The following is a 14,183-nucleotide window of genomic DNA, read 5'->3' on the forward strand; positions in this document are numbered from 1 at the left end:
ACTGCCTGCCCTTAAAAAATTAAACTGAAAAGTGTAATTTTTATTTTTTAAATGCATCCCATTTTCCTTTAAGGAAAACGGGCTGCATTAAAAAAAACGACTTTATTTAAAAGCAGTCCCAGACATGGTGGTCTGCTGACTCCAGCAGGCCACCATTCCTGGGAGTGCCAGCCATTACCTATGGGGTCGTAAATTGCGACAGCCTCATTAATATGCATGAGGCATGCAATTTGTGACCCCAATGGGAATCGCAAACAGTGTCTCAGACACTGTTGTACATCCCAATTTGCGAGTTGCAATTCACGAGTCGCAAATGCGACGCAATTTGCGAGTCGCATATTCGTGAGTCGTACATCTGTCCCTTGGCCTCTGTCTTTGAAGCACTAGCAAATGTGATACGATAAACACAGACTTCAAAGGTATCTTTATTTATTACTTAGACTTTCCAGACCCACCAAAAATCAGCTCAAAACCCACCAAAAACCGGCTTGTGACCCACCAATGGGTTGCGATCCACAGTTTGGGAAAGACTGATCTATGGTATGGTTGCTGCAGATAGTTATGTTATGTTATTTTCATTTATACAGCGCACAGCTACTCGGAAGTGTCCCGGCGCTATAGACCGCTGGGGAACCCGAACTGGCTGTCCCTGTGAGATGGTCCCTTTCTGGGTATCTCCAAGGTAAAACCAGGCATCCCCGGCGTCTGTGGGGGGCCGTTGTAGAGATGAGGCAAGCTTAATGCCCAGAGTTGCCGAGTGTGTTCCTGGTTTAGAGTAGGTACCAAGGCGAGAATTATCAAGTCCATTTTGACCCTGGTCCACGACCCTGCCGCGTTGGGAATTGAACCCTGGTCCCTGGCCGATTCTCTGCTTACGGATCTGCCACCTCTAACCAGTGAGCCACACCTCTCCACTAGTCTATACATCAACAACTGTGTGTGACCAAGGAGTATACATTTACTGATCAATCCTGCATTATGTTACACTCTAAAGTAGTTCTGCATTGAGATGAGTTTGTTCTGAGTTCTTTCACAACGTGAGTGGGTGGGCCTAGTGTCGTTGGGGTGTGTGGGGATGGTGGTGCAGCATATTTCAATGCACTGTTACACGAGTGGCATTGTAAGGTTCTGTTTCACTGTTCTGGGAGAAAGGCAGTGCGAGGACAGATTCACTGTACTTGCAGTACCTTTTATGGGGTTTGAGGGAATGGAGCAGACTAATGCAGAGCACATAAGTCAAAGCCCATCTTGGATATCATGGCATTGGTCTGTCTCATCCAAAGATTCACGAGTGGTGTACAATAACATCTGTTAGATAAATTGAGTATTTAAGTTAGTCACATTTTCTGGACTGAAGAAAATGAACATCATTCACATAGACACAAACTCGAAAAACTAAAGTACAGTTTACTATTTGGCTGAAATATATGTGATCATAAGCAAAACAGATTTATAGGCATACAAGGGCCAGGCTCCTGAGATCGGATTGTACAGCTATATGTTAAAGTGAGCAGCTCCACAACTGCAGGTCTGCCAAATAATAGCACAACTCTCAACATCATTTGCAATTGGGCTACCTAGAGGCTTCCCGTTGTGTCACGAGTAGAGGACACATGTGTGTAACCATGGTTCAGGACTAATTTATTAGATGTTTATAAAGGAAGTACGATATACCCATCAAGACAGAGGTCCCCTTGTTGACAGGCATCAGAAACACTCTTATCTTCACTCTGTTGAGGACCAGGTCCACAACAGCCAGATACACTCACCAACCCCAGGCTCCACTTAGTGTGTCTTTCTACACAATGTGTTGATGAGCCCTACCCACCCCCATCAACAAAGAACAATGGTATCTCCTCTTGCTTGCCTGTCTAAAATATGAAATGCCTCTGTCACCAATAATCTGCCTAGGAGACACAAATCCCCCCAGTAGGTGGCCACCAGATCATATGGTGTTGGAAGTAGCACTGTCTAGTTGGCCGAAGGAATGCCCCAGCTAGGCAGAAGACATCACTCCCATCAAGTGCAGGTGATTACAAACACTGTACAACCCATGCTCACCCTTGGGTAGCTTAGCACTGAGCAGTCGGGCATCCTTCAAAAATCAGTTTGTAAAGCAAGAGCACAGCACGTGCACACAATAATTGTGCCTTGCACAATACAAAAGAGAGACTTCACACTTGAAGTCAAGAAATGTTGTTTCTATTCGACACACACATTAAACAATGCAACATGAATATCAAGGAATCTTGGGCATGAATAACACTTGGCAATCTTACTAGCAGTACTAGGGCCAGTTTGTGTTGATCATCTCTCGATAATATGCACATATGGGAAAAGTCTGATTCTAATCCCCCCCACAACACCCTTCTATGGTACGACAAGTTGTCAGCCCTGGCCTACCCTCACAATCCAAATAATGCTATGTCACACGGCTATAGGGTGCACCCTGGGCTACAACGATATCAGTAAAATGTACATGCACAGAATTATAACACTTTTAGCTGCACCGCAAGACAGGGCTGACCAGTGTCATGAGGTGAGAAAGCAAAAGACACACAATTGATGGACTGAATGCAGAACAAATCAAAACATTCACCCCCAGTCAAGAGATCAGTGTAATGAAGCACAGGCAGTTCACAGACGGTCACTCCCACGCACTTATACTCACCTTTACACCACTACGCAATTACGAAAGGTACCAGCCCGGTCCGTATGGACACTTTCACTCACATACATACCCAACACCCTAATGCGGTGCCACTGATACCAAGCTGGTCAATGGGTAACACTCTGCAGACCCCATGGCTCCACACCTCCCGCCACCTTCCGATTTACCCCCACTGTCCCAAACACCCCAGATAGACGTTCAATAGTCCCTCCCTCCAGACACAAGGCCACTCATGGCTGAGGTCACACCTCGTCTGGGTCCCTGGAAAGCAAGTGGGGATAGACAGTAACCATAAACAAGAAGTAAACATAAACAATGAGGGTCTTGGTGTCACTCAGGAAGAAAGAAGAAGTAACAAGGAGAAATAGAGATATGCCTCCGTCAGGTAGGCGCACCATTTTGACACAAACCCAGGTTTACAAGTCTTTGTAAATCTGGGTTTGCATCAGAATGCATGGGTGGATGCATGGTAATGCCCATGCTCCACCCATGTAACGCCTACCCAATACAAAGCAACGCAAAGCAGCTCTATGCACTACATTGCACTACTTTTTGTTTACTAAACCATGCAAAGCCCATGCAAAGTGGCTTCGAGTGACCTAATAAATGGCAAAAAATGAATCTACGTGGGGAATGCCCACAAAAGTGATGCAACTCCAATGCAAAATCATAGTAAATCTGGTCCTAAGTATCTCTTGTTTGCCTGCAACAACTTAAGTGAACATCCAGTACCAGGGCCGTATTATGATGGACTGCGCTGGTCAGCACCACAGTATCCTATCAGAAGGCATTGCTTGGCTAATGCTCCAATTATGCCAACGCATGGGCAAAGGAGTAATGGGGAGCCATACATAACATGTCCTCTCCTCCCTGACCAAAATGTAAAAAGAAACTTTACCTGCCATCCTTTACCAATGCCCACCACCTTCCCTGCCTTTCCTCCCCCTCCTACTGTTGTGTTTTTTGCTTTCAGTCAAAGCAGACAAGCAGCATTTTGCTGACAACATCTCAGACAGCCCTGTCACCTTTGCCTGGATGGCCTTCATGACATAGTCTGTTGCTGCATCATAGCAGTGAGTTACCAGATTTAGAATCTGGTTTCAACGGTAGCACCTTCCCAATTAAGCCATGCACAGAATTATTTTTCAGTAGTTCAAGTTTATTTATTTATGATCTTGGAACTCCGAAGAGGTCCACATAAATCACGAAATCACCAACATATAGATAAAAGAAAAATTGTGTTTGCAATTAAATAGACACAATAAGATATTCCTCCCCAACTAGAGATCAGAGAATCCTAAACGATATCCAAGGATCAGAGAGTTTTTAATTAACAAAACAGCAGCATATCATACAGTACAAAATATTAAAGTGACCTTTGTGCTATCAGTGCAAGAGCTTGAGAGATTAATATGGAGAAAATAATGTATATACCATAAAATACCAGCAAACAATAAATACAGGGTAAAATTTCCCACATAAAACAAATATCAGCATCTACACGCTACATAACTGATGTACCTTGATATAATTTAAAAAAACACTTGAAATAATTACCAATTCTGTGACAGCACATTTCGTAGGGAGGATCATAAATATATTTTAGTACTGCTGAGGCAGAAAGGATGGTTAGCTGTAAACATAGTGCTCTTAGCCATTTCCGTCGACATAATAACAAAGCTGGGCAGATAAATAATACATGATTAACATCTTGAGGACTGTTATTGCACAGGTTACAGATCAGAGATGAACTGTAGCATTTTGCCAGAAGGGGATATAAATGGAGCCTGCCCTGCCTCAACAGTAACCAAAAACAGTGCCCTCCATGCGGCAGGTTCCATGCGATATAAGCCTGTACTTTATTTATCAGGCAGGGGTCAGTGGCCGGATGGTTACCCTTCTTTAAAGTGCAAGCTTCCTTATCCCTAAAAAAACGAAGAGGCAAATTTACAAGCCCCTTGTGCCTCTTTTATGCCGCCGTTGCGTCACTTTTGTGACGCAGCGGCGGCGCAAAGCCAGTGCCATGGTGCGAGGTACTTACAACGTGACGCATCTGGGAGATGCATCACGTTGTAAAGCCCTGCGCCACATGTAGGCGTTCCGGCTCAGTGGGGGCGTTCCGGTGCAGGAACGCCTCCTAAAAGTGGCTGAGTGAAATCTACAAGATTTCACTCATCCACTTTTAAGGCCATGCTGCATCAAAACCCTGCGCCTGCTTGAAGCATGCTTAAGGATTGACGCACCATTTTAAAGCTAGGGCACCCCCGAGCCTTGCTGGAGTTGCGTCGCGCTTGCGACGCAACTCCAGCAATGCGCCGCCTTTACGGCAGCAGATGCGTCACGCATCTGTCCATTTTTGCCCCATGGTGCGCCGCATTGTAAATGCGGCGCATCCATGATGGCGGAGCCGTGACGCACAATAACTGGCGCATCCCTGCTGATATGCAGGGATGCGCCAGTTATTGTAAATCTGCCCCTTAGAGACCAAGTGACCTGTTTCAGGATAGCTTTTAGTTGGTACGGTGACAAAGTAAAAATCGAGGTCTAGTCTATTTGCAACAAATCTATCGCTATCATAAAAATTCTATAGATTAATGACTTTTCTTTTAAACATTCTAAAATGTATTTTCGCAGCCAGAACCTAAGGGTACCATAATCACTCTTTGCTAGACCCATAGCGCAATGCACTATGCCGCTGAGGCCCTGTGCCCAGGTACTTCTCAATGCAAATTTTAGCCTGTGGGAGGCCGCTGAACATGCATAATTGGCTTAGCTAGGCTTCTAAAAATTCAGCCTTCCGCTGTATTTAAAAAAAAACATTTCCCTTCATCAATCAGTTCTGTACCATACAACAGGGAGGTGGGAATCTTTGGACAAAAGACCTCCAATAAAGGTGTAAAATGACTTCTTCTGGTAGACCTGTAAAGGGAGGCCAAACCTTTCCCCTGAATGGTGGCTTGAGATATATTGTTTTCTATAAGGGCTTTGTCGCTTCGATTACCACACACTATTTTCCCCAAAAAGGTATACAACTTCACGAGTTCCAATTTTTGGCCACCTAGAGACCATACACAGTTACCATCTTTCAACTTTTTCCTCCCATGCATGCGCATAATTTTACTTTTAGATACATTGGGGCAGATCAGCAACAACCGGCGATAATTATCGCTAAGCGCACTTAGCGCTAGGATAATTATCGCCGGCTAGCGTGGATTTTTATCGCTGAGATAGGGTGTTATTAGCAACGCTTATCTCAAAAGCGATAAAAATCCTAGTGCTAACTGCCAAACGTGAGATTATCGCTGGAAACCCAGCGATAATCTCACGAAGTTTGGCGTTAGCTTGATGATAGGGCCTCACATACTTAGCCATGATATCCACCTTCCATAGGATATCATGGCTAAGTCAGTCCTGAAGTAGGCGTAAGGAAAGTAGCGATAACAGGGGTTATCGCTACTTTTCCGCCCGCTATGCTTCATAGCGTGGGGCTTGATGATGGGAAAAATGTCGCTTAGCGACATTTCTCCAGTCATGTCAGGTCAGGAACGCCCACTTTGCATCTCATTAGAGATGCAAAGCTGGCCGTTAAGAATGTGTGCGCTAATGCAAGGTTTCACGCGATAGCTTGACCTTGCTGATTAGGCGATAAAATTATCGCCGCTTTTCGGCCGAAAACGGCCGCAAAAGCAGCGATAATTTTCTATCGCCGCCTTGTAGATATGCCCCATTGATCTTTAGGTGGAGAGCCTCAGAAAATGTTGGGAGAGCCTGCAGGTAAGTATGTAAACCCTTATGGGTTAGATCAAAAGTTATTATGTCGTTTGCATAAAGTAAACACACAATCGATTTTCCCTCAATTGCCGAGGCGGTGCCCTCAGATCGAGTTTAATAATCAGGGAGGTCTGAAATATATAAGGAGAAGAGCAGGAGGGCAAGTAAGCATCCTTTATTTTAATCCATTTATGGTGGGGATGGCTTGCGATAGACCTCTATCCACACCCACTAAAACTCTACACCAAGTAGCGGTATGGAGGGCACAAACTAACTCTTAAAGGGTGCCCAGCATGCCTTAGTTTAAAAGCTTTCTCCACAGCAGAGGACGATCTACTTTGTCAAAGGCTGTGGAGAAGTCAATAAAAGCTGTATATAACTTCCCCCCCCTAACATATTTTCCATTTATTACCTGGAGGGCAGTCAAATTATCAATCGTTCCATGCTTCACCCTAAACCCAGTTTGGTCCGTGGGTATTATTTTATTGGCATGTGCCCAATCGCTAATTTGGGTCAGCAGGCATTTAGCAAAGACTTTACCCACTGCGTCGGGAAGCGCAATATGTAGTATTAATCGGTGGCACTAAAAAGAGCTGCATACAGCAGTACTGTCCAGCTTTTATATTTATGTGCTTAAATCCTCTCAAAGTTGAGTATCATTTGCCTTAAACATGAGCAAAAGGATTCCCAATAGGCGCTAAATCTGTCTTTATAATGACCTCCCTATACGACACGATAAACACGATCATTATAGTAAATAAATTCTGAAACACAGAAAATGATTGTGCATGTAATGCCAATTTTCGGGGGAAATCAGCCACAGGCCTAAAGTCTCAAAATATTTTACTGTCATTTGTATGGAGCCATGCATTGAATTTGCCATACGATGTTGTTTTTTTTTTTTACCAGTGTGAATAAAGGAGGAGTGTTTGCCATGTTTTAAATGTAAAACTTTCTTAGAAAGAGCAGTGTTTATTTTGGCCTAAAATGCACGACAAAAACCCAGACATAGCATTTCGCCAAATTCCATACTAGCAGGCCCTACAAAACACTTCATTTTATTGTACAACATGTTTGAATGATTAGATACATTCAGAATCGATGTGCCTGAATATTTTCATTTCATCTCAGAATCTTCATAGTTGGAAAGGCACACTAAAGGCTTTTCAAATCAACCCCCATCCGAGATTAAACCAAATTTACGAGAGTTTCCTAGAAACTCGCTCGTGCTAGAAAGCCTTCACATGCCAAGTTTTAAAAGTCTGCAAGAGCTGAAGACAGATCTATAAGGGACATGCAGAGTTTTCCTTGACGCCGCGTGCCAGATTTCCCAGGTTCCGCGAGCTCAGCCCCACGTAGCGGCAATAAATCGCTGCGTCGCTTTTCCTCGCGATCCAAGTATGGTGCGCACACCGAGGAGCACGAGCCCAGTAGGCGAAAGCCATATGTGTTCTATCCGAGGGCATTGCTTGGCTAATGCTCCAATTACGCCAACAAAACAAAGCATATGGTGGAGAAAAAACTAATTAGGCAATTCCTAACTTGTGCTTCGAATTAAAAATAATAAGATTTAGCTCATCTTGTGTGGGACAAACTGTAGAAAGCATAAAACTGACAAACACACAGACCACACACACAGAGGACGCTGTATTATTTTAATTTTGTACTTGCTACGAAGAATCCTTCTGAGAAGGCAAGATTTTTTGGGGAAGCATATCCAGATTCGAATATTAAAAGGACAGACTCCCAGCAAGAGGAGCACTAGGCTTAGCATGGCCACTGAAATGATGTGACTCTGGGACCGTGGTGTTTTCCACATAATTATGGATTTGCCACAAAGTCCATTATATGCTACAATATCTGCAGATGTTATCAAAACAAAAATTCTAACTCAAATGGATCAAAAGTTACTAAAAACACAGCAATATGTGTTGCCCTGCATTGGAATGCCCTTTGCAAAGGTAGTCTGGTCTCCCTCCTGATACATATTTCTGTGTTTTGGTTTTAAACCGGTACTAGTGAGCCTTTGCCTAGACAGTGCTAACGTGTAAAAATGAAAACATCAAACTCTCACAAAAAATGCCAAATGACTCCGCATAATGTACTTAATCTTGCTGCACATTATAACCCTCCCATATAATGTGGCCCTCCTCTGTCGCATAGTTCCAGTGGCCATGGTTTCAAGAAACTTATGTTCCAATTATGGTACCATATTGTCATAACAATAAATGAAATCGAAGCTCATAAGCAACAACTCTTTCGATGCTAATATTCATTAATTGTTTATCTTCACGTTTTTATCAGTCATAGGTCCCCGTTCCGAGTTCTCCATTGCCTCAGCGGGGAGGTAGCTGGGCCGGAATTAGCACTTCCAACGGCATCCCGCTGTGTGTTACACAGATCATCTTCGGAATGAAGTATGTCTTGCTGGACATGGAACTCACGGGGCCTTTAATACAGGTTTCCCCGACTCCGGGGAGTTGAACGCTGATATTTACCACCCTGTTATAAGCAGGACAAACATCTGAGAGGGGACAGTGTGGGTCGCCGGGTATTGGGTGGTGTTGGGGAGGGTGTCTGGTCTGGGGGAGTGGGGTAATTCTCTGCTGCTTCTGTAGTACTGTATGGAGCAGGCTTCTACCCCCAGTGTGGTTTTATCGAATGTGGATCCGGACCTAGCAAAAACTTTTCTGAACCCAGTCAATTTTGTCCACAAACAACGGGCTACTCATAATTGCCCGGAGCAGTGACGCCTTCTCCCCCTTCCCTCCCCTGGAAATGCCCATTACGACAACTTATGGGAGCCTCACAGGCCAAGGTTGATGAGTTTGTATTTTATAATATCTCTCAAATGTGTAGATTTTCACTGAAGGTTACTGTACCGATTTAGGAGATTGGCCAAAGATAACTCACAAATTTAGCAAAAGGAATGCGCAAAAGCGTTGGCAAAAGAAAAAAGATTTTTTTCTGGTTACTAGTCCGACTCCGCAGACAGAGAAAACCCAATGTATTTTCACAAAAAATATACGCCAATGAAGAAAAACAGTACAAATGTATGTGCCCCAAGTTTGTTGCATGCATTATTGAACGGTGCAAAATATATTTGCGCCAGAGCAGAATAGGACGAAACTGAGGCCCTTATTTATAGTTTTCTCAAACAAGCCACCTTGCTGCGCTGCATGCAAGGGTAGGAATGCTCTGTATTTAACATTATGCAGTGCATTTCTGTCATTTCCAAGCACTGGCACACTTTTGGCTGCCTAGCACCAGCGCATGCGCCCTTGTGTCATGGTGCAAGGCTGCCTACATGTAGGCAGGATTGTTTTTGTGCAGGAAAGGATACCTTCCTATACAAAAACAATATTCAGAGGCATTTTCCTCTTTCTATGTATGCTGCAGAATGCAGCACATGTAAATAGCGGACAAAAGGAGGCACAATAAAGACATTTCTCCTTGTTACACCTCACCTGGGGAGGCATAGCATTTTGACACATTCCCAGGAGGTCTACCACTAAAAGTGAATCTGGGACTGCGTCAAATCCATGGGTGGATGCGTGGGAACACCCACGCTCCACCCATGGAAAGCGTCCAATGGGGCAAATTAATGCAAGACATCTTGTGTTACTCCTGATTTATCGAGCTATGCAGGGCCATGCAAGGTGGCCTTGCGTGGCTTGATAAATCTCACTTAGATTTTGCGTTGCCCTTTTGCCCCCTTTCATGGCGCAAGGGTGACACAAACCATGATAACTCTGGCCCGAGTTTTTACTTTTTAAATTATAAGAAATGGAAATGGAAGTACAAAAATGGCAGGAGATTAGAAGACCATTTGACTACTCATGCCAGCCAGGCACACATATGGTTTCTAGATCAAGTAATCTGTGAGTAAACAGCTAACCCTTCAGTTACAGACAATAAACCAGCAGGACTTTCTTCAGTATCTATCTTGTTACGACCTTGTGCTCATTTGCATGCAATGTGTGTTGTAGGTAATGTCAGGCATCTGTGGCTCCGTGCACATACATGACATTCCCCTGTGAATGCCAACAATGTTTTATTCAGTCCCAAGACTGTGCTATTAGTGACATTGTTAGTACTTAGGGGCATATTATCAAGCGGCAGCGATAATTATCGCTGGCCGCTCTTAGCGTGAGGATTTTTATCGCCGCTATCACTGGAAATTATCGCCATGCTAGCGCTGTATTAACAACGCATAGCGCAATGGCGATAATTATTCCAGCAATAGCGGTATTTTCCATGGAACATCGCTGATTTTCCAGCGATGTTCCATGGAAAACGGCGATATCCTTGATGATAGGGCTTGTGGTCTTAGCCACACAATACACCCCCCATGTTAGGTATGCCTTAGTCAGCAGACGTTAAATTCCGGCGTTAAGGCATACTTAACGCGATTTCAAATATCGCTACCCCTCGTTGATAATATCGCGAAGCTGCCTTCGCGATATTATCCCATGTTGTTTTCACAGCCACGCCTCCTGTGCATTTCATTATCGATGCGAGGCGAGGCGTGTTGAAAACAGGCGCTAAGTCAAGGAATCAAGCGCTAGCGTGTCCTTGATGATAATGCGATAAAATTATCGCCGCTTTTTGCCCAAAAATGGACGCTAAAGTGGCGATAATTTTATCGCGGCCCCTTGATAATATGCCCCTTAGTTTCTTTTGCTTGTAGATTGAAGGTTCAGTACAGTGTTTAATTTGAGCTGGTGGTTTCCGGCGCTCGCCACTCGTGCTTTTCACAGTCTTCCACATGGTTGCGCTGTTTGTCTAATTTAGAGCCAGGCACAATAGATTTTTATTAGTTAAATATACATTTAAAATGACCAGTACCTGTCGCCAAAGCCATTCTTATAGCTTTGTCTGATTTGTAGAAGTATGATGGTTAGCAGTTGTGTTGTTACTGTAATTGGAAGTGCCGACAGCACCAACGGGCAGTAAAGTGGAAGTGGCCTCCTTACGAGGACCTTGACACTTATTTATTTACAAATTAAGCACTGGTTCAGTAACTTGTACTCATGCCTTGCTGATTCTAGAATCAGGGTAAAAAAATAAAAATATATTCTTTCCTGCAAGTGCCCCATACGGCACAGTTTAATTGAATTAAGACACCACATTTAATTTGTGTGTGCCTTTAATTTAGCAAAATGTTGTCTAGCATCCTTGCAGCTTGCATACTAAGGGCCTAAATTAGGGTTCGGCAGACGGGTTACTGTGTCACTAACTGATGGATATCCTGTCTGCTGTATTACAAGTATTATTGGACATAATGCACCTGTACAATGGCAAACGGATATCCGTCACATTTGTGACCGAGTAGCTGGTCTGCCGAATTCGAAATCAGGACTTAAGTCGGATAGACGTGAAATACATGTGTGCTGGCAGATTTTGGCAAAGTAGAACATGTAGGTTTGATTAGAGACTACACAGATGGAACATGTGGGATCTGCTCAACGTGCAGCTTATCATTCATCCCAAACCACTGACAAACTGCGGTAAAAAAAAATAATAATACACAATCTGACAAGTCAAACCTTATAAACTCCATGCCCAATATAGTATTCCATAGGAGTTCTTCCCGGTGGCAGCCACTGAACTTTAAAACTGGTAGTGCATAAATCACTAACTTGAACAGCACTGAGCAAACGAGAAAACTGACCACTCACAGAGGGCTACAGTGTGTTCTCCCCCGAGAACGTCTAAAAAGGTGACATATTTTACAACATAACTGCCAAGTAACATGGCTAAATATCGGGAGGTTTTCTAGTCCGTACTGGAGAGGCCCTTTCAAAATCTGAAAATACATTTAATGTTGTGCAAAGTGAGCCTGGCTCTCTCTAAAAAACGATGGATTTAGGCCCAGATCTCTGTCCTGGGGTGAATGTATGACATTGTTCTGCATTCTGTCCATAAATAGTTCTTTTTCCATCTCTCTACACAAGGACAGTTAACCAAAAGAAAAATATAAAATAATTTGGGCAAACTCTACATTTGTTAGTGCATCTATCATAAAAAGCTAAGCCAAAACTCACATTTTAACATATATTTAATATAATCTGAATATTCAATCCTAAATGGCTATTTTTGTTTTTTTCCAAAACATATCGCATTTCATATACGATTCAACCTTTCTTTAATTTTTCAGTTTTCCACCTGTCAAGCAGATTGTGTTATACACAGGCCAGAAGCCAGAAGTACATATTATGGGGGGGGGGGGGGGCATGCCCCTCAGCTATGTCCACACATTAAAGCTGTGCCCCATTAGTGCATTAATCCTCAAAACTGCTTGTTCTATAAAATATCGACACCCAGAATATCGTGACACAAGAATATTGTGGACATAATATCCAAAGGTGAGTGCATCTAGGTAACTACAGGTTTACTATTCTTAACTCTATATATACATAATTTAAAGATATATATATTGTGCCAGTACATGTATGTGTAGTGAAGTATGGAAAATCTATACTTAGCTGTCAATATTTCGGATTTGATATTCTGTCTTTGATAGTCTGTGTCATCAATATTCTGTTTTCGATATTCAGAATGCACACTGCGTGATTCTATGTGAAGGGATATGTCTTTTTTTTAAGGTACCTATTGGATGAAACTCACTCCACCACACAGCTTCAAAATCCTATCAATTAGATGAGATTTAAAGTAGAGTGGGGTAAAGTAGGCTGGCTCACAACTTTGTGTATTATCTAAACTGTTCAAACTTTGTGAAATGGAAAGCTTATGGAGATCTTTAAAAAAAAAAACAAGCTGGTATCATCCCAGAACCCGCCTTCCTGCGCCTCTTACCTCAGGTAGTGCGTATCCAGCCTCCACACTCAATATTTTTCTGCAGACGTATGACCTACCTTGGACATTCTGCATCAGGAAAATAACCTTAAAGGCTAATCCTTTAGCCATGTAAAGTTAGAAAAGTGCATCTGCTTCTTAAAGTGTGGTATTTCCTAATTCCACCCACCTTCGTAAGTGAAGTTTCAATTTAACTCAACACTAATTTAAAATAACTTAATGAAGAGTTAGGAGCATATCCATCAAGAACATTTTGGAAATTAGTGGTGAACAGTGCATACAAAATATACTGACTGGGACCATCTCCTCCACAAGTGCTATTCTGGCCAACCCCTAGGACTGCACACCACTGGGGGCTGTGCCCTTTTAAGACACTTGGCATCTCCCTTGGTGTGCCAATACTGGCAGCCTTCACAGCAATTAGAGAAAATGTACCAGTATTTTTATTTACAAAAACGTTTCTTGTGGTGGCCAGATTGGGAATGGGACCCTTTTTATTTGTAAACTATTTTAGGGTCCTTGTGAGAACTCTTTCTTGGTTTTATACCCCTCCTCCTTCTTCTGATGGGGACCCTGACCACCCTTTTTGGAGTATCAACAGATCACTTCTTGGACACTCTGGTACTGACCCAGAGGTCCACATCCCAAGTATGCTTTTTGGGATCAGTCAGCTTGATATCCACTAAATCCTGGCACAGCTCTGTGACACAAGTATGGAGCATGTGCTCCCTCAAAATAAAGTTTTTACAGCCCAATGTAATCATCAGTTTTACTGCTCCTCACCCAGCTATTCAATGAGTTGCTGGAATTGTTAAAGAAATCCACTTAAGACTGGTTTGGGGGTGTGTAGCTATCCCTGAACCTCTGAGAGTACTTCTCAAGGGTCAGCCAAATTTAGAAACAAGAATGGCTTTCATGGGGT

Source organism: Triturus cristatus, chromosome 5_2 (assembly GCF_964204655.1).
Source record: "Triturus cristatus chromosome 5_2, aTriCri1.1, whole genome shotgun sequence".
NCBI lineage: Eukaryota > Metazoa > Chordata > Amphibia > Caudata > Salamandridae > Triturus > Triturus cristatus.